The sequence below is a fragment of the Haliotis cracherodii genome, unplaced genomic scaffold (assembly GCF_022045235.1).
Source record: "Haliotis cracherodii isolate W230 unplaced genomic scaffold, xgHalCrac1.p SCAF_12, whole genome shotgun sequence".
Taxonomy (NCBI): Eukaryota; Metazoa; Mollusca; class Gastropoda; order Lepetellida; family Haliotidae; genus Haliotis; species Haliotis cracherodii.
This window is the reverse complement of record NW_027266267.1, coordinates 29,036,274-29,063,789: the sequence shown is the minus strand read 5'-3', so window position 1 is coordinate 29,063,789 and position 27,516 is coordinate 29,036,274. Positions and strand designations below refer to the sequence as shown.

The following is a 27,516-nucleotide window of genomic DNA, read 5'->3' as shown; positions in this document are numbered from 1 at the left end:
TATATATATATATATATATATATATATATATATATATATGAGAAAGGCTCAAGAAAATGTAGAAAAAAGACCCTACGTGACACATGCACAGAGGGGACACCTGTTCGTATGTGTACATTGCACATTGCACATGCATATACAGCACAACGACAATGCCAATTGTCAAACCATGGCACAAAACACTATAAAAACAGCAAATCTGATGTCATTCACCGCTAGTGTGTCACTTCGCATGTGAATGTTTTATTTCATCTAATATCTTATCGATATCAACATCTAGAAATAAATACAACCACAACACATGGAAAAGCATTTTAATTTATGAACGAGTTGAACATAGGTACAATACAATAAAGGTATTAATCAGTGGTTGTTACAAATGATCAACAAAGTAAATAAGCGAATAAAGCAATGACTTATAATTACAGCAAAGAATATTCATAATGTCATGTAAATTGACTACTACTACATTCTGAAAACATTAATGTGCTGATGTTATGTGTTGTATGTGTTCTGGAGAGATGTTAATTTTTCAGGAGTATACCTCTTTCATGAAGTACAAGTACTGCATTAATACTCTATGAAGTACAAAAATATTTACTGAGTGAATTATTGGTGAAGTACAAGAATATATGTTGCATAATTATTGGTGAAGTACAGGTATATATACTGCATAATTATTGGTGAAGTACATGTATATATACTGCATAAATATTGGTGAAGTACAGGTATAAATACTGCATGAATATTGGTGAAGTACAAGTTCATATGTTGCATAATTATTGGTGAAGTACAGGTATAAATACTGCATGAATTATTGGTGAAGAACAAGTATATATGTTGCATTATTATTGGTGGAGTACAGGTATAATAATAATGCATGAGTTATTGGTGAAGTACAAGTTTATATACTGCATAAATATTGGTGAAGTACAGGTATATATACTGCATGAATTATTAGTGAAGTACAAGTATATATGTTGCATTATTATTGGTGGAGTACAGGTATATTAATAATGCATGAGTTATTGGTGAAGTACAAGTATATATACTGCATGAATTATTGGTGAAGTACAAGTATATATACTGCATGAATTGTGGAGGTGGAGTTTTAAGTTACGTACTACATTAATTATAGCTGGAGTAGGAAGTTACGTTCTACATTAAGTATAGGGAAGTTGTAAATTATTACAGGTGGAGTTGAGTTTACTTAGTGTATTGGTTATAGATGAAGTACGAAATTACGTACTAGATGCATCATAGGTGAAGTGCAAATTTAATCAGTGCATGGATTATAGATTGAATACGCATTTCTGTTTTGCTTGAAGTATATATTATTATACATAGGTAAGGAACATTGGCATTCATATCATTAAGAAACTTAATCTAAAACGTTTAACTGTACATTCGTATCAAAACGTTGGATAAACTGTTAATCCCAGTTTTATTTCTTCAACTTGACTGTCTACCTGCAAGTAGGTAATACTATGATACAGTGTGTAAGTATGTGAATTAACTATCAATAACTATATTGATTTTATCAGATTCGTCAGACGTTATATCTAAATTTATAAAATTAGTATCTACCATTTACCCACATAGTATTCCTTTTCTATGTTTCATTTCACTTTCAATGAATATAATCATTTATTTGGATGTCTAATATTCTTTATTATTGTTCCGTGTATGATAAACCTGTATACATTCTTTATTATATTTCAAATTCTAATGAATTTCGGAGATCGTTATTGAACTGTGAAACATGCATTGTCGTATTTAGAAATTATATTAAAATATTAAAAAGAAAGGAACTATGCATGTACACTGCTGTATATCTTTGTCTATTTAAGAACAGTGTGAATGTTGGAGACAAAAGATACATAGGGATTTTCAACATCCAATTGTTATCCACTTACATCTACAGATATATGAACCCCGTTTTTTACTTATGTTGAATCGTGGATAATTAGGTTTCGCACATAAATCATTTCCGTATTATTCACATTCTGTGCGAAAAAGAAGAATAATGCACGTGAATAATTAGAAGACTACATAACATATAATATTGATGACAAAACAATGCTCAGCAAAAACAGATCAAATAGTTTTCTCACTTAAGTGGTTAAGATATCGTAAGCACGAATAATATTTTCAGTAATATATACAAAATTGAGTATATATTCATATTTTTCCTGAATATCTCCAATGCACCTGCTTTAGTCACGTTATGATTTTAGCCGCGTATCCTCATCTAGACATTTGTGAGAGATACGTAACTCCTTGTATAGGGCGTGAACGCTTTATATACATAGTATTTTCGAAACACGTGGAGAAGTATAGCAACGTTCGCAAACGCATTTCTACATTGCTTAATGAGATCATTACCAGTGCAATATACAACGATTTATTAATGAACCATTTTCTGATTTAAACAATAGTTTTAACTATGATGTGTCCTCAGCAAATGCAAGACCACCTAGAAATGGAAACGAAAATTCGTGAGATCACGATTCCAAGCTGATTTATATCAATTAACTCACACTGCTACATGCTGAACTGACACAATCTTATCTGGTTAGATAGATAGACAAAATTGTCATACGCTTCGATGGTCGGCATTGTTTTTGATAAAGGATGCAAAGGATTTATTTTATTTTATCTCTTTTTATAATTTTTAAATAGCTTTAAACACTTATGTTGCAATTTCTTTCACAATAATTACGAAATAGCATTATTCTGGGTTTTTTCGATTGCTAAAGAATGCACAATCTCGCACATTTCTCAACCACCAGCCCACATAGCCGGAACTACTTTGCATAATAATATCCCGCGCAAGGAGACATGGAAAGTAGTTCAAGGGCGCTGTGCATACCTTCTTGTCATTTGCATATTTTCCAGACATGCGACTCGTTACGTTTCGAGCCAAGTCGATTGCTTTTTCGTTACCAGTTACTCCCCTTTGATAACAATAATGTTAAGACTACAGCACAATGTCCGTTGACCGATGTTTCAGGCTATTCAAGCCGGCGAACTCGCAGCATGCCAGAAAATAGGGTCCACAGTTCGGCAAATAGAATTCAAAATGGCGCAGCCTAACAAGAAAAATCATTTATGTCTAAATAAAAATTACCCCCTTATAGCATCAGATCTCTGCAGACTCCGCTCGCTTCTTGTCTTTCAAGGTTTCGAAGTTCGTTGTAGTGGTAGAAAAATTGCCTTTTCATCCGAATTACATTGAAGATTCACCAACTGGACTTAGAAATGTAAGTTGAATTTACTTGTGAAATGACCTTTTGACAGAAAATTTAATATACACCGGTGTTTGGTTTTGGGATGATGGTTGTTGATTTCACGGCATATTTATCAGTTGCAATCCACTGTGACGACGCATGGTGTTCTTTGAAGCGCTCGATCTATTCCCGTACCAAAATCCCAAGTGAAACCGTTTCTGTTGAATAAACGGGTAATAGCAGTGAAATTAGCCATGTTTACAGGAAAAGTTATTGACATATGTTTGAAATTGTCAACGCAACATATAAGTTAGTAGATTCTATTAAAAGACTGCTTCTTGTATTTAGTATAGCTGTACTATATCACGTCAATAATCAAAGAGTGTTTGTAATGAAATAAATCGTTCGGATCGCATTAGGAGCATGGTATAAACATTATTGCATGGTGACGGGGGCATATTTTATATGTACGATTCGTCGTGCATTTCTAGCAATGAAAATATTTGTTAAAACACGACTTTGCATAAATTATAATTTATTAACCTCGCATCCTTCTCGAAGGTTGTGGAAAACTGGCCACTTTTCATCGACTTTTGTCACTGGTGAATCAAAAGATAAATTCAACATGTGAAGTCATTCCAGTATTACTACGTTCGCTTGCAAATGTTTCATTCATATTTACGATAACCATGTATATAAACCATTTCAATAGCAACTGGAAACTCTTTGCATTACCTTCTTTTTTACCATATTTATAATCTTGATTTGTCTTACCTTCATAAACCTGCAATGCCAGAATACTTGTAAAAGGAACTTTATTCGTTTGAAAGAACGATAGATTCGCATTGGAAATTGTGATCTATGTTTCTATAGCAAACGATCCGTGTGCCTTTACGATAAAAATGATACAGAAAGTTATTTACTGAAATTGAAAGGAAATAAGTTCACAGATCTAATTCTGCTATTATATCCTTATCATTGATATGCTCAAAGAAAAAGCAATTCTTAAAAAAAAAACAAGGCAACAAAATAAATTACATACATTTGTACACAAACAGGGACAGGCACCAAGTAATTAGCACACTTTGTTTAATCTCAAAAGTGATACAAAATGTTAATAACAAGTATGTAGAATGTGAACCAACTCAAAATAAATAAAATGATATTTATATGAAAATAATACACACACACACACACACACACACACACATACACACACACACACTCACACACGCGCGCGCGCACGCACGCATGCACATGTATATATATATATATATATATATATATATATATATATATTATATAGATAGAAATATATAGATAGATAGATAGATAGATATACATCTATAGATATAGATATATTTCACTTTATCATCTATTTTAAGGATGGTGTCAAAATAAAGGTTCAAAACCAACAGGAGTCTTCATCATTTGAAGACTTATAGTGACAAAATATTCAACGATTGTCAAATGATTCCTGCCACAAGTATAGCTGTAATTTTAAAGAACTTATTCCGACCATACAGAATCAAACAGACTTACCCTTAAGATGTAACAGTGGAAACAACAGCTACATGACACAGGTACCTACATTTTAATGTCTTAGCAAATAATATCGCCATGCGATGGCAATGTTTAGTTCGTTTGTAGTGGTATAAAGCTGGGTATGTTATGAGGGAACTTCTCGCTGCTACGTCCCACATGACATGTATGATAAGCTTACATGATCAATTCTTAATATGTACAATATCTTGAAATACATATTTGTTCACATTGGGCAGCTAGAGATGTATGAACTCACAGTAGATGACATGACATCTATCTTGTAATAAAAATTGTCTATACACAGTTACCACATAGTTCAACAAATTTAGTACAGGGGAAATAAACTAGAAATAAACCTAATATACTCTTATTTTGCTCGCTTTGACGATTAATTCAACAACGCACAGTTTACCTTCCTGGATGTGATTCCAATAACAACTGGAATATGACTTGCTGTTTTAAACTACGACGGGGTAATGGTATAAACACTGCATAATAGGAACAGTGACATTCTGTGCAACTTTCTTGTTCCGTGTCATGCCCTTATATAGTGAAGTCTTTATTTTACTTATGACAGCTTGGACATAACATTAAAGAATAGCGCTTATGTCCCTTATATCTTTGACAAGAGGATATAATATAGCTTTATTTTCCCTATGCCCCGGACCAGAGGATATAGTATAGCTTTTATTTCCGCGATAAGACGTTCCTGATGGTGTGCAACAACTGCAGTTTCCTTTATAATATCTAGAACATATATACAGGGCGTGTTTACCATACGTATTGTGAAAATGGACATCAGTTGCTAACGGTTAAGTTAGGATGGCTATGTATTGTTTAGAAAGATATGAAACGAAGCTTTGATGATATTGTATAAGCATGTCATCTGCAATTGCCTTCATGTTTCAAACATTGTAATTTAATATGAGAAACCTCCATTGCATTAACACCGAATTAGATTTACCTTATGAAAGAGACTAAGAACAATAATTCAGTAAAAGAGATAAATGCATGCAATATAATATCGGTGTAACCGCATTATTGCTTGTGGTGCAAATGTATACTACAACTGTTCATTTATATACTTTACAGATACAACGAGTGTATTGATATGTCAGGGTTGACCAATCAATATGTTTCGTTGTTTGATTTTCTACTCTATTGCAATCTATCTTCATATAAGTTCGTGTATGCACCAACGCCATACACTGATAGAAGTAATACCATCAGGTTGCAAAACTGGTGCAAAACCGAAGAAAACTGAACGTATCCCACGTCTGCATGTAACCCATTAATAGGTGACCGCAGTCATGCCCCAATGTAATGTTGAAATGCGATGTTTTCCGGAGATTTAATATTGACTTGAAATGAATTGTTCTCGAAACAAGAACACACAGGGCAGTAAGTTTATGTGGTGTTTATCATCAATAGTAAGTCGTGATCAACCTGAGTTTAACAATATATCAGTAATTCATTTCGCAAGACATTACCCGGGTTAAGTCCGTATCTTAAGCAATGTATCCAGTCGGATTGCAATTGCATGATAAAGCCAGATTATGAGATGAGCCGATATGTCATGTGATATGAATAAACGATATCTTGAATCTGTATACGCTTCTCAATACAATCATTTCTAGTTTGGCACTTTGCTCATTTATTACCAACCCCCTTCAGATTATAAAATTTAGAACAAAATCAATCTGTTTTGTAAAGCTATCTCAAAGTCAAAACATCTCAAATTTATTTTTAATTATTATGTATCTTCATGTTTAAAGGAAGACTCAAATCAACACATTTAATTTGTGTATGTTTCTTGGAATTCATTCACCATTGCTCAAGTACAGTGAATATGAATAGGGCCTGATACAAAAAAAGTCACATTAGGCAACAAAATCGCAAATGTAAGTAAGTCTAGCTCCGTTGTGACCTACATATATGTATACCCCTTGCATTCAATGCATTGCATTCAATGATGTTATTGTGTTAGGTTGTAATCATAAAACAATGCAATGGTTACATGTGGTATTATGTCGCGAAGGGAAGTTATATATAAGAGACAGTTTAAAAGTTCCTCCTCACAATCTTGCCGTAGTTGTCACTTCAATTGTAGTCTAGGAAATGCGCCTACACTTTCCAAGTGATATTTATTAATGATATACGTTTGTGTACATAAGGAGTTTGAAATAAAATTGTTTTGCGAACTCCCTCCATTTGACAATTCTTTGTGAAGTTTATTAGCAAATCTAATCGGACTGCTATTCTTTAGACATTCATTTATTTCATTAAGTTAACCAGTGCTAATTTAGTATCATGTGGTCATACATGGTCTTACGATACATAACTAGTTACTATGTCAATATTGAAGTAGAAATCTTTCTAAAAAATCTTCAATTATAAATCACGTAGAAGGCACATTGCAGCCACTGATAAGACACTGGAGAGAAGTCTAGTTGACTACAATATATTTTAAAACATGTATTTAAAACCAGAAGAAATATCAGATACCAAACCAGGTTGAAAGGAGTTGTACATTTATTGGTGTAAATATATTCACTAATGGCACGTGAAATTGTTTCAAACACTATTTCTCTTTTACCGTATACACTTATTGATAAGCAATAGTGGCTATTTACACTATAATATAAGCTGACATTTGCATTGAAACTCCAACGAAAATGCCCAACACTTACCTCAGAGGGTTTAAGGCAAATGACATAACTAAAACAGTCAGTCAAACATAAACTGCGAGACATTAAAATATGCTGTATCATTTGTAATTATGCGATAAGGTTCTCTTAATTATAAAACATATTTTCATTACGATTTTGTAGTGATGTAACATGTTGTAACATATTATGTTTCTTGTTTGCACAGGTGTGTGTAACAATGCAAAGAGGAACATAGAAAATGCCAGAATGTCTTGACATTGTTGTTTTCAGATTGCTCAGGGTTTAGTTCATACAATGAAAACAAAAATATTCAATTCAAAATTTATATTATCAGTATATTTATTTAAGAAATTTTCAGTGCATACATTTGTGAAAGTTTGACCGTGGATATTATGATTAGCATGCAATATAAGTATTCAACTTTCACCTTGTTTTGTTCAGATCATTAAATGTATGCTACGTATGTATCCAAATGATTGTCTAGAAGCAAAGCGTATGAAAACAGTTCTTTGAATAATCCATAAACAAGCAAGTAAAATTATCAGAATAATTAGGAATGCAAAATAAAAGTAAATTAATATACAGAAATGGTTTTCAATTCTACTCTCAAATTGTCTTGTGATTTTCAAATCATTTGTTAATTATTTGTGATCATTCGTAATAGTGGTGCAAAATGTTGTGTATGTTTGTTCGTTGGTATTAACATATCACTTTGGGGCACTCATACATAAATATCAAATATATTCATGTCAGCAAATGATGTTGGATACACATTTGGGATATTTTAGACACGATGCTTACACGAAAAACAATTATACAAACATGTATTTCAGAATATTATTTGCTCGTTAGCTAATTACATGAATAGTAACGGAGTTGACTTTCTTTGAGGTAATAATACGTACAGCTAACGTTTTTTCCTCATTTTATGAAATTAAAATAACTCAGTTACGATTTAGTCCATTTGATTATAAAAACCAACACTTACTTTTTTTCAGAATTAGAATATAATTGTTAAAGTTGATTTACACTTGATAACTAATACTCTGTACCTGATGCCATGGTCATTTGCCTATGACATCATGTCATGTTATGGTAAATAAATAGTTGTTTGGCTAGCACTGTCAAAGCAAGAGTAACATGCCACCAATGATCAACACACACATATGTTTAATATGGCATAAAGTGTTGTACCGAGTAATATAACATAGACTAACGAGTTACACAACACAGAAATATATAAGAAATAACAGAATAATGGGTTATATATCCTAGTGTAATGTCTCATAATGAACTAATATATCTTTACCATTTTTGTATATATCTTGTGAATAGTCTATATGTTTTGAAAACAATGCAGGATAATTAAACGAATAACATGAAAAATAATCAAGCTCTTTAAATTAAAAGAAGCATTTTCTTTCCAAAACTTGACCTACGAACTTTCCAAACTCCTGTAGTTTTCTCTGTAACCCTTTGAGGTACGGTTTACCCATGTGTCCACAATAACAATTCCAGGGGTAGAGAAGATTCGACCTGTGATTCTGTGATTTATACAAGTATTTGACAATGCCACTGGTGTCCTTATAATTAAGATCAACCGTGTTAAAGTCAATGTGGACATTAGACTTAATTGGCCATGCTGCTTACAATTAAGACAAACATGTACAAATCTTCATTCCACGCCCCTATGCAATCTGAGTCTAAAATATTAAATATTTTAAAATTAACCTGTAAGACAGAGATTATAGCGTCTATGGGCAAATGTCAACAGGCATATGTGGGTATTTGTGCTGTGGTGCATGTGTGCATGAACATGTGAGCGCGCGCGTGTGTGCTTTAAAAAAGAGAAAACGATGTATCAATAACTATAAAATAGTAGTGTTAAACTGGTAATGCTTTAGACCTGATAGCTGCATGTTGCAACATCAATAACACGTGCACAGTAGGTATAAATGTATTTATTATGTTAGTATGAGCTATATGGTGTTGGAAATATATTTACTGTATATATATGACCAAAGATGGATTCAATATCTCAATATAGAATGTACTAAAAATAAGTGATATTTATTGTTCTCTACGACTAAAAGACCTTTCACTCAATCTGGGTTTTTTAAAAGGAAAATAGACTTTGCATGTACCTGTGTCTTAAACTCGGTAACTGTTAACACATTTCATACAACATGAACAATATCGCACTGACAATAATGCAAAATATACATACAAAATATCATTGAGTGAACCCAAAATATGAATCCTTTGTAGGTACACAATAATGTGAGCCTGTGAAACTGTAGGCTGAGGAATACATTACAGATACTCGTTTTATGATTGAAATAAGTAATATATATATATTACGTGATAGTAGTACCCTATAGTGTACCTGGGTGCGTAGGCTAATCTCAAATACGAGGCAAAGAGAGTGAATTTGTAACCCACTACTACTCCTGTTGTAGTTAATGACACACAGAAGACCGAGTCTCAGTATGAATTGGTTGTCATCCAGGCAAGTAGTGTCCATACATCACAACCATTTTGTACTCCCAATCCACATATAAGTCAGTTGACGATGTTGTCGGAATCGTACAATGGACTACGGTTTTTTGGCATTATGGAAAGGTTTTCGTCGCTTCTATTTACGGTACTCATTTGGCTCTGTGTATATTTATTCTTCTTACTATAAAATCAACATAAATATCTGTTGACGAACAGACAAGCAAAAACTAAGGATAATAATCTCAATAATGGCTGCTTTATCGAAAGGATTAAAACCTGAACTTTTCATGTACAGGAAACAGATCTGTGGTCCATATGAAGTAAAATATTGATATTGCTAATAACTACTGTACATGGAAGAGATGATGACAAAGTGGAATTATTGCTAATTGAAAACTGTAAAGAATGTGTGGTAGTAGTAGTAGTAGTAGTAGGCGGTGTAGTAGTAGTAGGCGGTGTAGTAGTAGTGGTGATGGTGGTGGTGGAAGTGGTGGTAGCAGTAGTGGTGGTGGTGATAGCGATAGTGACAGTGGTAGGGGTCGTGGTCGTGGTCGTGGTCGTCGTAGTGGTAGTGGCATTGGTGGTAGAAGTGCTACGGCTAGTGTTGTGTTGTACAGAGGAAACTTAAAACGTCAACGATAATCCGCCAAAACAGATTCCATATGGCGTAAAATAGCGGTGAAAAAAACCATGTCCTACCCTACCGGTAACACCCGCCACTCACAAAATTTCTATAAACAAACACACTGAACAAATGCATTTCAATTCTCAAAGATCTTTACAAGATTCGTTATGTAGTATCACTTGGCAGATTCATAAATGTACACATAAGTTCTTGTCCATCGTATCTTAAACAGATAATACAGACTGACGTAGAATGTATACACAATGCATATTTAAAGGATTTACTATCAGTATCATTCGTATTTTCACTCTCTTATGTTTAGCAAAAACACCACGAAAACATTTCCAAACACTATTTCTAAATAGTGTTCCTTAGAGTATGTTTTAGACAGGTAAATAAGGCAACACCACGTATTAACTTAGGAAAAACATAGGCAACAAAACATATATATGTATGAGAAATCTCTTCCAAATCAGAGTTCATTGTACGATTCCGAGCTTGTGTTTATGAATCCATATGAAATATTTATGATACTAGGTTTTCACGAAAAGGTGATCGTATCCTGCCGCAACAGTGTCAAACACATGCAAAGGCAAATCAATTGTTTACCTAAACCAAGTCAAAAGAGGACAACATTGCGTCGGGTATCATTTTTGTCAGTGCTTCGTCAAATTTCGACATGTCCTCCACATAAACCATGTAACTACTGTAGCAATACACTGTTACCTTGATCAACTTATTTACTCAATTCATATGGTCTCATCTATTAGAGAATCAAAATTTGCTAAACGGTGACAAAAATGTATTTTTATATCGACATTTGACAGCATACTAAATGTATTTACATTACATACAACCTACAACTGATATTAGTTCCAAATATTCCTGACACGACATCGTATGAAACTTCATACAAGAAAATGAGGAATGCTCAAATATCTGCACCAGAATCTGTCAATCACATTTAAATCAATTGATAAACATGTAGCATAGGACCACCATGTTATGCATTGCAGATTGTGTAGTCACTCTGGGGAGTACCATTAGAGGTGCCTTCTTATAGTTTTTCGGGACATGAAGGCCACGTGTCTGTCACGTGGTTATGCGAAGACATCATCCACATGAGTCATATATATTTATTTGAATAAATATTTGATGTGGCAAAACATGCTTTAATATTCGTAAATATAATATTATTATATTTTAAGAAGAATGACATACCATTAAATTCGAAATTGGTAAACACTTTAAACGAAATACCAATTAAATGCAGTCAGATGTGACTCCTATATGATTAAAAAACTTATGAATGTAAATAAAAACATGCGATCACGTTCGCATTTGGTTTTAATTAACCTTACACATCAACTCAACTGATTGCATATGGACTCTTTCTAGTATATGTCAAATGATCTTCAAGTTGAATTTCCTTTTAAAAATAGAAATTTCGGAGACTAACAAAGAACAATAATAAATGCATTCATCCACGTCAAACGATTTACTGCTGAGAATGGTCTTACAATCGTAGTTTTTAGATCGTAATGCAGCCATTAAACAATCATAAAATAGTGTCAGAATTCTACCCTTCCGATATTATATCATTTTAGGAACTATCAACTCTTTGCATGCAACACCATAATTGCTGTTTTCACGTTAACACCAAACATTAAACGTGAGTCATTGGGACACGAAAACACAGGATTCAGAAACAAAGTTTAAGTGAAGATAGGGTTAACTTCTGGATTTCAACTTTTTTATTCTTTCACTGCGACGTGTGTTACAGGTGCTGATACCTTTATCACTTGCTTAAAAGAATACAGGGGCGGTGGGGTAGCCTAGTAGTTACAGCGTTCGTTCGTCACGTCGAAGACCCGGTTTCGATTCTCGACATGGGTACAATGTGTGAAGCTCATTTGTGGTGTCTCCCGCCGTGATATTGCTGGAATATTGGTAAAAGTGGAGCAACACAAAACTATACTCACTCACTCGCTTAAAAGAATAGAGACTTTTAAAAAGACAACCGTATCTATATTAAAACTACGGTTTCTAAAAGACAATTGTTTAAGTGTCCTGCTATAAGAGGAACGAGATACGTTGCATGTACACACACACAACTTTGTTAGAAATCAGAAAGGATACTTCAAACTGAGGAGAAATGTAGCATGCCCTAAATATACAACCAAAGTCAACACAATTATTTACCAGGTCTTCAACTCCAATTTACACCATTAACAATCAACTTGACATTTATCATACTTGCCCTCACACCAGACCATCATATGTACCGTCACACACAATCACACCCAGCCTAAGTCCATGATATGTACCGTCAGACACAATCTCACCCAGCCTAAGTCCATGATATGTGCCGTCACACACAATCTCACCCAGTCAAAGGCCATGGTATGTGCCGTCACTCACAATCTCACCCAGCCTAAGTTCATGATATGTACCGTCACACACAATCTCACCCAGCCTAAGTCCATAATATGTACCGTCACACACAATCTCACCCAGCCTAAGTCCATGATATGTGCCGTCACACACAATCTCACCCAGCCTAAGTCCATGATATGTACCGTCACACACAATCTCACTCAGTCAAAGGCCATGGTATGTACCATTACACATAATCACAACCACTCAAAGTCCATATTAAATCATCACACACAATCTCACCCAGTCAAATTCCATAATATTTACAATCACACAATCTCACGCAGTCCAAGTCCATATTGAATCATCCCAAACAATCTCACCTAGTCCAAGTCCATAATATGTACCATTACATACAATTTCACCCAGTCCAAGTCCATTTTGACCCATCACACACAATCTTACACAGCCAAATACCATAATATTTACAATCACACGCAATCTCACCCAGTCAAAGTCCATCATATATACCATCATACACAGTCTCACCAAAAGTCCATGATATGTACCAACACACACTCTCACCAAAAGGCCATGATATGTACCATCACACACAATCGCGCCCAGCCCAAGTCCATGGTATGTACCTCACACACAATCGCGCCCAGGCCAAGTCCATGGTATGTACCATTACACATAATCTCAACCACTCAAAGTCCAGGATATGTTACATCACAAACCATCTCATCCAGTCCAAGTCCAAGATATGTACCATCACACATAATCCCACACAGCCAAATACCATAATATGTACCATCACACACAATCTCACACAGCCAAATACCATAATATTTACAATCACACACAATCTCACCCAGCCCAAGTCCATGATATGTACCATCACTCACAATCTCACCCAGTCAAAGGCCATGATATGTACCATCACACACAATCTCACCAAAAGTCCATGATATGTACCATCACACACAATCTCACGCAGTCCAAGTCCATATTGAACCATCACAAACAACCTCACCCAGTCCAAATCCATGATATGTACCATTACATACAATTTCACCCAGTCAAAGGCCATGATATGTACCATCACAAACAATCTCACCAAGTCCAAGTCCAAGATATGTACCATCACACATAATCTCAACCACTCAAAGTCCATGATATGTACCATCACACACAATTTCACCCAGTCCAAGTCCATAATATGTACCATCACAAACAATCTCACCCAGTCCAAGTCCATAATATGTACCATTACATACAATTTCACTCAGCCCAAGTCCATGATATGTACCATTACACATAATCTCCACCACTCAAAGTCCATGATATGTTACATCACAAACCATCTAATCTAGTCCAAGTCCAAGATATATGCCATCACACACAATATCACTCAGTCCAAGTCCATATTGAACCATCAGACATAATCTCACACAGTCCAAGTCCATGATATGTACCATCACACACAATATCACCCAGCCAAAGTCCATATTGAACCATCACACACAATCTCACCCAGTCCAAGTCCAAGATATGTACCATCACACATAATCTCAACCACTCAAAGTCCATGATATGTACCATCACACACAATTTCACCCTGTCCAAGTCCATAATATGTACCATCACAAACAATCTCATCCAGTCCAAGTCCATAATATGTACCATTACATACAATTTCACCCAGCCCAAGTCCATGATATGTACCAGTGCACATAATCTCAACCACTCAAAGTCCATGATATGTTACATCACAAACCATCTAATCCAGTCCAAGTCCAAGATATATGCCATCACACACAATATCACTCAGTCCAAGTCCATATTGAACCATCAGACATAATCTCACACAGTCCAAGTCCATGATATGTACCATCACACACAATATCACCCAGCCCAAGTCCATATTGAACCATCACACACAATCTCACCCAGTCAAAGGCCATGATATGTACCATCACACACAATCTCGTCCAGCCCAAGTCCATATTGTACCTTTACACAAAATCTCATCCAGCCCAAGTCAACCTTGTTCTGTCACACAGGTCTCATCCTGCAAACATCCACCTTGTAACACCACACACGATCTTTCCCATTAAAACTCCGCAACATCTACCATCACAGACGATCTCAACGATCTCAAGTCCAATTGAACCATCACAAATCTCACCTTCGCGGAGACCTCCTCATTTATACAGCATTCATGATCAATACCACCAAGGCCAAGAACACCAACTGTCTCACCCATATTTCTTGAATGTGAGCACCAGAGAGATATTTCTTGAATGTGAGCACCAGAGAGATATTTCTTGAATATGAGCACCAGAGAGATGTTTCTTGAATGTGAGCACAAGAGAGATACTTCTTGAATGTGAGCACCAGAGAGATATTTCTTGAATGTAAGCACCAGAGAGATACTTCTTGAATGTGAGCACCAGAGAGATATTTCTTGAATGTGAGCACCAGAGAGATATTTCTTGAATATGAGCACCAGAGAGATGTTTCTTGAATGTGAGCACAAGAGAGATACTTCTTGAATGTGAGCACCAGAGAGATATTTCTTGAATATGAGCACCAGAGAGATATTTCTTGAATGTAAGCACCAGAGGGATATTTCTTAAATGTGAGCACCAGAGAGATATTTCTTGAATATGAGCACCAGAGAGATACTTCTTGAATATGAGCACCAGAGAGATATTTCTTGAATGTGAGCACCAGAGAGATATTTCTTGAATATGAGCACCAGAGAGATATTTCTTGAATGTGGGCACCAGAGAGATATTTCTTGAAAGTGAGCACCAGAGAGATATTTCTTAAATGTGAGCACCAGAGAGATATTTCTTGAAATAAAGCACCAGAGAGATATATCTCGAATGTGAGCACCAGAGAGATATTTCTTGAATATGAGCACCAGAGAGATATTTCTTGAATGTGAGCACCAGAGAGATATTTCTTGAATGTGAGCACCAGAGAGATATTTCTTGAATGTAAGCACCAGAGAGATATTTCTTGAATGTGAGCACCAGAGAGATATTTCTTGAATGTGAGCACCAGAGAGATATTTCTTGAATGTGAGCACCAGAGAGATATTTCTTGAATGTGAGCACCAGAGAGATATTTCTTGAATGTAAGCACCAGAGAGATATTTCTTGAATGTGAGCACCAGAGAGATATTTCTTGAATATGAGCACCAGAGAGATACTTCTTGAATGTGGGCACCAGAGAGATATTTCTTGAATATGAGCACCAGAGAGATATTTCTTGAATGTGGGCACCAGAGAGATATTTCTTGAAAGTGAGCACCAGAGAGATATTTCTTGAATGTGAGCACCAGAGAGATATTTCTTGAATGTGAGCACCAGAGAGATACTTCTTGAAATAAAGCACCAGAGAGATATATCTCGAATGTGAGCACCAGAGAGATACTTCTTGAATATGAGCACCAGAGAGATATTTCTTGAATGTGAGCACCAGAGAGATATTTCTTGAATATGAGCACCAGAGAGATATTTCTTGAATGTAAGCACCAGAGAGATATTTCTTGAATGTGAGCACCAGAGAGATATTTCTTGAATGTGAGCACCAGAGAGATACTTCTTGAATGTGAGCACCAGAGAGATATTTCTTGAATGTGAGCACCAGAGAGATATTTCTTGAAATGGCTGAAATATTGCTAAGGTGTCGTTAAATTGTAATTCACTCATATTCAAATATTATTTACCTTGTGCTCAAAATATCTCTCGGGACTTCATATGAATGAGATATCTTTCTTGTGCTTATAGTCACAAAATATCTTTTTGGAGCTAATATTAATGAAATATCTCTCTTGTGCCCACATTCACAAAACATCTTTTTTGAGCTCTTATCAATTAGATATGTCTCTGCTTCTCATATTCATGAAATATTACACTGGTGCAACATTCATTCCGTCGGGCTAATATTTACACACAAAAACTCGCTGAGCTTCATATTAATGAATTATTTCTCTTGTGCCCATATTCACAAATATCATTAATTTCTCTTGTGCCTTCATTCACAAAATACCTGTCTGGGGCTTATATTCATGAAATATCTCCCTTGTGCCTATATTAACAAACTATCTATTTGGAGCTCATATCAATTAAATATTTCTCTGGTTCTCACATTCAGGAAATATTTCTGTGGTGCCAATATTCATGAAATATTTCTAAAACACCACGAATAGACTTCACACACTCTACATTGTTGGGAAAAGAACCTGGGCCTGCGGCGTTGCGAGTGAATGTTACAACCACGAGCCTAGCACCTCGATTGACACTAGCAAAATATTATAGATTAATCTTAATATAACACATAAGGAACATTGGGATATGGTCATCTCCTGGAATAACTAGGTCAGGATGACCAGTTTACATTTGCGTTTTGTCAGCGCTGAAATATACAGCGTCCAGTTCATTGTTTTATGATACTCCAAGTAGGATTCTTGACAGTGAACATAATTATACAGTGTTGTGGACGAAACATGAGGGTAAAGACCTCTTCACTGTCTAGGGGTATAAACTGGAGTCGGGGTCATTATTTATATCATTGCCTATTTGTCATAACCGGTCATAAAATTGTACACTCTCAGAATCCCCAGTATGTCCATTAGTTAAGAATCGCCATTATCACTTGGTGGGATTGATTTTGAAGAATAATATGTTCCAGAAAAAAAACGGAACAAACATTTTGCTACAGGTTTTATCAAAAAGATAATTGCTCGCTGCATATACTGTGTAGTAACACCGCCATCTCACCCCACATCGCCCCCACACAAACCCATACACACACCCCACCCAACAACCATAAATACACCTCCCCACACACACATGCACACGCACACACACAGACACACACACGCACACGTACGCACACACACCACAAATACGTGTCACAAGTTAGGGACATGTCTCAAAATTACTGTTATTACAATGAAGACACCAGGTGTCGGGGTGAATTTAAAACGAGCAAAATTCAAGAACTAGTCTTCTCAGCCCACATAGCATATGAAACACAAATCAATTCATCGCACTTGTATAATTGATACCTGACCAAATTAACTGCTTATAACCTATTCAAATATTGCACCTGTTACCGGTTTCTGTATGTCTAAACGCATTTAGTAGAGAATGGTGTTTGGGGAAGAAGAACACGACATCCACAGCGGTTACCCCGACGACGTTTTGTCTGAGAATCAGTATTGATTTCGCTTTCCATTTATTGAAAATTTAAGAACAAATAAGCAGTTTCCTAACCTGGTAGATTCTGGACCTATGAACACATGCTTCGCTATTTATTTTTGAGTTACCAAGGTTACGAGTCCACTCTATACGTAATGGCGGACTCCACCCACACCTTGATGTGAACGTCCGTCGAGCTGTTGACGACATCCGTGATATTATGCAACATAATACTCAACGATCCCCCTGCAAAATGCACGCAAACTTTGATGAACACCGTAACTGAAATTCATTTTTTTCTAAAATCGTTTGTTTTTTCCATAGATGGTAAATAGTTCGCGCCGTCTCTGGACGTCAGAACACAAGGGTTTACAGAGTGTTTCCATCACCACACCAATCTAAAACCATGGTAACGCATTCGTAAAATGGATAATGCTTTCAATGTTACAACGGCCGTGGTATACTGTTACCCTAATCTGCTCGAAATTTCCGCGACAGAATATATAGGTGACTCCTGTCGATAGTACCTTTGGTTCAGTCTACACAGAGATTAACAGCGGTGTCGTATTGTGAGGAGCATATACTAGGAACAAACACTTTGCAGGCAATCCTTTGGTATTTGATAGATACATACTTTCACACGGGGTAATAATCTCTTGTCCTTTTATGTCATTCTTAAAAGAAACCCAAATGAACGACATGCTTTCATTCACAAAGGGAACTTCAGAAAAGCCGTTTGATTACAATGTCTGAATGAACCAAAATATAGATTTTATAGTGCCAAATGATTTGCAGCCATGTATATTCATTTTAGCACTCACACATCAGGACACCTATGTCTGAACCCATTGGTAAAGTTAGGCAACAGAGAAGATTTTGGCAAGTTTGCATCGCATGGATGTATCTGCCTTGCTAAAAGCTGGGTGACCTCATGGGCATAATTATCCGATTGTGACTATCCACTATCCATTTCGTGATAACGCAGTTTCTCACTTGAGCAGTTCGAATAAACAAATATCGTTTTACAATCTCAGCAACAATTAGACACCAGTCTCCATAACATCCCAAAGAAATTCAACAAAATTTAATCATAAATTTATTAATTTCCTAGAGTGCCCTCTGTACACTTTGTCCTGAAACTAAAGGTTCCCGTAACGCCTTTGTGCCATTCTGCCCTTTTCACTCGTGTCATCGCCAGACTTCATACGCTACAAGCCAAAGATTCAAGTATAAAAGAAGGTATACTTGGTAAACCAGTTGTCCCCGGAGAGACACTGCTACTGTATTTACTTTCGTAGTTATTCATATCATTACCTTCCTAGAAATGTTACTTAAAACATTCTTCAGTAAGCAGAAATTTCTTAAAAATAACTTATAAAATCAGAAATTCGAACAACATGCCTTCTAATAGAGGGAACCTCTTAACCATAACATTCAGACAGACGCTGATGACTCAAACAATCACACACAGACAGACACTGATGACTTAAACAATTACATACAGACAGACACTGATGACTTAAACAGTGCTGCCTTAATCGTTACTTTTCAATACAGACAGTGATGCCTTTACCGCTTTTCCCCCTATACAGACAGTGATTCTTAACCGCTTCTTCCCCTATACAGAGAGTGATGCCTTAACCACTCCTTCTCCATGCAGTGATACCTTAACCGCTACTTTTCCTTACAGACAGTGATGCCTTAACCGACACTTCTGCACACAGACAGTGATACCTTAACCGCTACTTTTCCTTACAGACAGTGCTGCCTTAACCGCTACTTCTCCATACAGACAGTGATACCTTAACCACTACTTCCCCTATACAGACAGTGATGTCTTAACCGCTACTTCCCCTATACAGACAGTGATGCCTTAACCGCTGCTTCTCCATACAGTGATACTAGTACCCTAGCCGCTACTTCTCCATACAGACAGTGCTGCCTTAACCACTACTTCTCCATATAGACAGTGATGCTTTAACCGCTACTTCCCCTATACAGACAGTAATGCCTTAACCGCTACTTCTGCATACATACAGTGCTGCCTTAACCGCTACTTCTCCATACAGACAGTGATGTCTTAACCGCTACTTCCCCTATACAGACAGTGATGCCTTAACCACTACTTCTTAATACAGACAGTGATGCCTTAACCGCTACTTTCCCATACAGACAGTGATGCCTTAACCACTACTTCTGAATACAGACAGTGCTGCCTTAACCCTTACTTCTCCATACAGTGATACTAGTACCTTAGCCGCTACTTATCCTTACAGACAGTGATGCCTTAACCGCTACTTCTCCTATACAGACAGTGATGCCTTAACCGCTACTTCTCCATACAGACAGTGATGCCTTAACCGCTACTTCTCCATACAGACAGTGATGCCTTAACCGCTACTTCCCCTATACAGACAGTGATGCTTTAACCGCTTCTTCCCCTATACAGACAGTGATACCTTAACCACTACTTCTCCATACAGTGATACTAGTACCTTGGGCCGCTCCTTATCCTTACAGACAGTGATGCCTTAACCGCTACTTCTCCATACAGACAATAATGCCTTAAACAAACCTCCTTATCGAGGAAGACAGTGATATCTTTACTCCTCCACATTCACGCTTTAAACAGTATTTATCTTAACTCTCTATTTTTCTTAAAACAATCTAAGAATATAGTTTAAAGCTAAAACATCATAAACGGGACGAAACTCGGATTTCAAACCATGGCGGCTGTCAGGTAAGGGAGGGATTTCAGAACGGCCACCCTTTCTACCCCATCACTTAAACAGAGAATACTTACAACGTTACAGCAGTTGTCGCCCTTTGTTCATGACGTCATAATGGGGGTTTGCTTCATGGCGTTAGTTTATTTGGGATATAAACATCTCAACGCCACTCAAATATCATAAACACATGACTACTGTAGAATGTTGAAGATCACTATCCAAACGCCTTCTAGCAGATAACATCGCCCTCAAATCCATTCAATGCCGTTAATACCTACCATGAAATACATAGAGGTCTCTCATAATGATAGTCACTCTGATTTCAAAATCAGTTTCATTATAACCCCCCACCCCCACCCACCCTCCCCCCCCCCCCCCCCTCCCACACACACACACACATGCACAACCCGCATCCCCTCACCCAACCCCTACTCCACCACCATCCTCACCCCCATCCCCACACACCCCCACCCTCATTATAAATATGCACAATGCACATTATTTATTTTATCGGCATACGTCAGGAACACTGTTAAGAGCTCGGTTCCTATCAAAAATAGAATTCACTCATAAATGAACCAATTGCAGCGTAAGAGAGCTAATTATTTGATTAAACTTTTTATGAAACATCCCGATATTATATTTATCTCATTTGTGCATTATTAAAATAATATTTGTTGTTACAACAAGCTTTCTTGACGATGTCCAAGTTCATCAATTTCTACCCGTAAAAGAAAATGTAACTAAGATAATTTTCTTTTCTTAGTGCTTCTTGTTAATGCAGTGATTTATGAACGCCAGAAGATTATAGGTCCTGAATTATTAAGTAAATTATGATTTGTGTCACTGGTTACTGTTATCGGCCATGTAAACTGCCAGAGGAAGAACATATTTCATTATCTAATAAGACACTTTGAAACTGTAGACAAGGCAAAACAATTTCATTAATATTTAATATCTTCTTAATCTACCCGTCAAAGGCGATAACAAGTGTTTCCCTCCTTTGTTTAAATCAGGTGACACATGTTGCAAAAAAATATGAAAAAATATTTTTTTTTTAAAGATACACGATTTATTGAGCGGCAGTCAATATTAGACATAATTTCATATTCTTAGGATACTAAACAACGACCTCCACCCGGATCTAAACTGATCTCAACGCGACCATGACGCAATGACCTCCACTTGACCTCCCTGTACTGACCTCAAGCCAACCTATCTACACTGACCTCCACCTGACATCCCTACACAGATCTCCACCTGACCTCCCTACACATGTCTCAACCTAACCTCCGTACACAGATCTCCCCTGACCGCTCTACATTAGCCTCCACCTGACCTCCCTATACAGGTCTCCACCTGAACACCCTACACAAATCTCCGCCTGACCTCCCTACACAGGTCTCAACCTGACCACCCTACACATATCTCACCTGACCGCTCTACATTGACCTCTACCTGACCACCCTACACAGATTTCCACCTGACCTCCCTACAATGACCTCCACATGACCTCGTTACACTGATCTCCACCTGACCTCGTTACACAGATCTCCACCTGACCTCGTTACACAGATCTCCACCTGACCTCGTTACACTGATATCCACCTGACCACCCTACACAGATCTCCACCTGACCTCGATACACAGATCTCCACCTAACCACCCATCACTGACCTCCACCTGACCACCCTACACAGATCTCCACCTGACCTCCCTACACAGATCTTCACCTGACCACCCATTCCTGACCTCCACCTGACCTCGTTACACAGATCTCCACCTGACCTCCCTACACTAAACTCCACTGACCTCCACCTGACCTCGTTACACTGACCTCCACCTGACCTCGTTACACAGATCACCATCTGACCTCGTTACACAGATCTCCACCTGACCTCGTTACACAGATCTCCACCTGACCTCGTTACACAGATCTCCACCTGACCTCCCTACACTGACCTCCACGTGATCTCGTTACACAGTTCTCCACCTGACCACCCTACACAGATCTCCACCTGACCACCCATTCCTGACCTCCACCTGACCTCCCTACACTGACCTCCACCTGACCTCGTTACACAGATCTCAACCTGACCTCCCTACACAGATCTTCACCTGACCACCCATTCCTGACCTCCACCTGACCTCGTTACACAGATCTCCACCTGACCTCCCTACACTAAACTCCACTGACCTCCACCTGACCTCGTTACACTGACCTCCACCTGACCTCGTTACACAAATCACCACCTGACCTCGTTACACAGATCTCCACCTGACCTCGTTACACAGATCTCCACCTGACCTCGTTACACTGATCTCCACCTGACCTCCCTACACTGACCTCCACGTGATCTCGTTACACAGATCTCCACCTGACCACCCTACACAGATCTCCACCTGACCTCCCTACACAGATCTCCACCTGACCACCCATTCCTGACCTCCACCTGACCACCCTACACAGATCTCCACCTGACCTCGTTACACAGATCTCCACCTGACCTCGTTACACAGATCTCCACCTGACCTCCCTACACTGACCTCCACGTGATCTCGTTACACAGATCTCCACCTGACCACCCTACACAGATCTCCACCTGACCTCCCTACACAGATCTCCACCTGACCACCCATTCCTGACCTCCACCTGACCACCCTACACAGATCTCCACCTGACCTCGTTACACTGATCTCCACCTGACCTCGTTACACAGATCTCCACCTGACCACCCTACACAAACCTCCACCTGACCTCGTTACACAGATCTCCACCTGACCTCGTTACACAGATCTCCACCTGACCTCGTTACACAGATCTCCACCTGACCTCGTTACACAGATCTCCACCTGACCTCCCTACACTGACCTCCACCTGACCTCGTTACACTGATCTCCACCTGACCTCGTTACACAGATCTCCACCTGACCACCCTACACAAACCTCCACCTGACCACCCATCACTGATCTCCACCTGACCTCGTTACACAGATCTCCACCTGACCACCCTACACAGATCTCCACCTGACCTCGTTACACAGATCTCCACCTGACCTCGTTACACTGATCTCCACCTGACTTCGTTACACAGATCTCCACCTGACCACCCTACACAGATCTCCTCGTTAAACAGATCTCCACCTGACCTCGTTACAAAGATCTCCACCTGACCTCGTTACAAAGATCTCCACCTGACCACCCTACACTGACCTCCACTTGACCACCCTACACAGATCTCCACCTAACTTTGTTACACAGATCTCCACCTGACCTCGTTACACAGATCTCCACCTGACCTCGTTACACTGACCTCCACTGACCTCCCTAGACTGACCTCGTTATACAGATCTCCACCTGACCACCCTACACAGATCTCCACCTAACTTCGTTACACAGATCTCCACCTGACCTCGTTACACTGATCTCAACCTGACCTCGTTATACAGATCACCACCTAACCACCCTACGTTGACCTCACCTGGCCTATACAGATCTCCACCTGACCACCCTACACAGATCTCCACCTGACCTCGTTACACAGATCTCCACCTGACCTCGTTACACTGATCTCCACCTGACTTCGTTACACAGATCTCCACCTGACCACCCTACACAGATCTCCTCGTTAAACAGATCTCCACCTGACCTCGTTACAAAGATCTCCACCTGACCTCGTTACAAAGATCTCCACCTGACCACCCTACACTGACCTCCACTTGACCACCCTACACAGATCTCCACCTAACTTTGTTACACAGATCTCCACCTGACCTCGTTACACAGATCTCCACCTGACCTCGTTACACTGACCTCCACTGACCTCCCTAGACTGACCTCGTTATACAGATCTCCACCTGACCACCCTACACAGATCTCCACCTAACTTCGTTACACAGATCTCCACCTGACCTCGTTACACTGATCTCCACCTGACCTCGTTACACAGATCACCACCTAACCACCCTACGTTGACCTCACCTGGCCTCGTTACACTGATTTCTCAACAGAAATTTTCACCTAGAAAATGAAAAATGGTATAAAGATATTTTTTAGAATGCACATCAAGCGGACCAAAAATGGTGTCCATACACAGACATTCCAAATGAATAATTTAAAGTAACTAAAGCACATTGTTGGACGCCAAAAATACCTACTGCTCATTCAGTGGACCAAAAAGGTGCCTATCATCCCCAAGTCTTTCACTAAAATAATATTATATAACTGAAGAATATTTTTGGACTCAAGTATGAAATCTCAGGGATGTATATCAACGCTAGTTCCAGACCATTCTCATCGACTTGAACACCTGTTCATACCTGCAGTATCGATTAGTACTCGTCTAGACTTCAACCGGGTCAATACCCTTCTCAATACAGGGGTACTCAGGACACATTGTATGATCGGTCATTGACGGAGCGCAGGGACATACAGGACATTCCAGGAGTAGAGTTTCAAATCAATATAAAGCACACTTTCTCTACGACACGTTTTAATCCGAGACTTCTCAATTCTGACGGGTCGGGTGTCGGTAAGGGATCGGGTTTGCTTGGTTGGGAATAAGGATTGAGATGGTTGTGATGGTTAATTATTTCTTATGCTCGGATAGAAAGACAAAATGCGACTGTCCTCTGCACTTTATCGTGAGTTGTCTCCCTTGAATGTGTTGTGTGATTGAATTCGGCCGGTACTGTATTGCTATGAGATTCTCTCGAGGAAGAAATCCCACAGTATATGTTCTAGTATCATATTTCTATAACGTTGTGAGAACGTGCATATGCTTTTGGTTATCTATCCAAAAATAAGAATTGATCCCCTTCGGGAGCTGTCTTGCTGGACCTCGCATGGCCCTCGCATGGGGAATCAAGCTTGGAGCTTGTTCCCTTGAAAACTTCACACATTGAAACGCGACCCCTATCAGTGCGGAGAAAACCCCCGGGGTCCTGACAGGTTCCCCATCCTTGATGTCATCCTGTCGAGTTATCTCCCCTTTGGCTGGCAAGGTTCGGAAAAACAAGTAATCAATTATGTGGTGAATTTAAAGAGAGATCGCATGGAGATTCTATATCTAGATAGTAAGGTGGTGTGTCTGAACAACTGAGGGGCCTGTGTATAAAATACTAAAAATACTAATCATAACAATTTTATGAATGTGCTTTTGTCTATATGCCGTTTGTGTTTCACTGTATGTGTCAAGGTCATGTGTGTATGTCAAAATATCTGTGTTCAGTGTCCTTGTCCAGTGCCTGTGTTCCACCGTGTCAATGATGGAAGTAAGTACCCGTGTCCAGTATCTGTCTCCAAATACCCCAGTGCATGTGTCCAGTAATACGTGCCCCAATACCACAGTGCATGTGTCCAGTAATACGTGCCCCAATACCACAGTGCATGTGTCCAGTGTACGTGCCCCAATACCCCAGTGCATGTGTCCAGTGTGTTCCCCAGTGTCTGTCTCCCAATACCAAAGTGCCTGTGTCTAGTGTCTGTCTTCGAATACCCCAGAGCCTGTGTCCAGTCTTTGTCTCCCAAGTGTCCGTGTGTCCAGTGTATGTGTACCAACACCCCACAGCCTGTATCGAGTGTATGTGCCAAGAAATCCCAGTGCCTGTGTCCAGTGTCTGTTTCCCAATACCCCAGTGCATGTGGCCAGTGTCTGTCTCCAAATACTCGAGTACATGTGTCCAGTGTCTGTTTCCCAATCCCCAAGTGCATGTATACAGTGTCTGTCTCCCAGTATCCCGGTGTATGTGCCCAGAAAACCCATTGCCTGTGTCCAGTGTATGTGTCCCAGTACCCCAGTGCATGTGTCCAGTGTATGTGCCCTAATACCCCAATACCAATGTGCCTGTGTCAATGTGTGAGGTGTCTTTCTCCCAATACCCCAGTGCATGTGTCCAGTGTTTGTGCCCCAATACTTCAGTGCATGTGTCCAACGTACGTGTCCCAATACCCCCGTGCATGTATCCAGTGTTTGTCTCTCCTAATACCCCAATGCATGTATCCAGTGCCTGCCCCCCAATACCCCAGTGCATGTACCCAGTGCCTGTCCCCCAATACCCCGGTGTCTGTCTACCAATACCCCAGTGTCTGTCTCCTAATACCCCAGTGTCTGTCTCCCAATACCACAGTGTCTGTCTCCCTATACCCCAGTGTCTGTTTCCAAATACCCCAGTGTCTGTCTCCCAATACCCAAGTGTCTGTCTCCCAATACCCGAGTGTCTGTCTCCCGATACCCCAGTGTCTGTTTCCCAATACCCCAGTGTCTGTCTCCTAATACCCCAGTGTCTACCTCCCAATACCCAAGTGCATGTATCCAGTTTCTGTCTCCCAATACCCGAGTGCATGTATCCAGTGTCTATCCCCCAATACCCGATTGCATGTATCAAGTGTCTTTCTCCCAAAACCCTAGTGCATGTATCCAGTGTCTCTCTCCCAATACCCCAGTGCATGTATCCAGTGTCTGCCCCGGTGTCTGTCTCCGAATACCCCAGTGTATGTGCCTCAGTGTCTGTCTCCCAATACTCCAATGCCTGTATCCAGTGTATGTGCCCAGAGTATGTGCCCAGTGTCTGTCTCCCAATACTCCAATGCCTGTGTCCAGTGTATGTGCCCAGTGTCTGTCT

General features: G+C 38.9%; 1 long non-coding RNA gene across 1 annotated transcript in view; it reads right to left on the bottom strand.

The window, feature by feature from the left end:
* Window positions 1–300: 300 nt before the first annotated feature.
* LOC139458325 (uncharacterized) overlaps window positions 301–27,516 on the bottom strand; it is a 139,926-nt gene continuing 112,710 nt past the window's right edge. Inside the window, exon 3 of the long non-coding RNA XR_011652660.1 lies at window positions 301–3,448. This is a non-coding gene — a long non-coding RNA (uncharacterized lncRNA). The remainder of the gene's footprint in view (window positions 3,449–27,516) is intronic.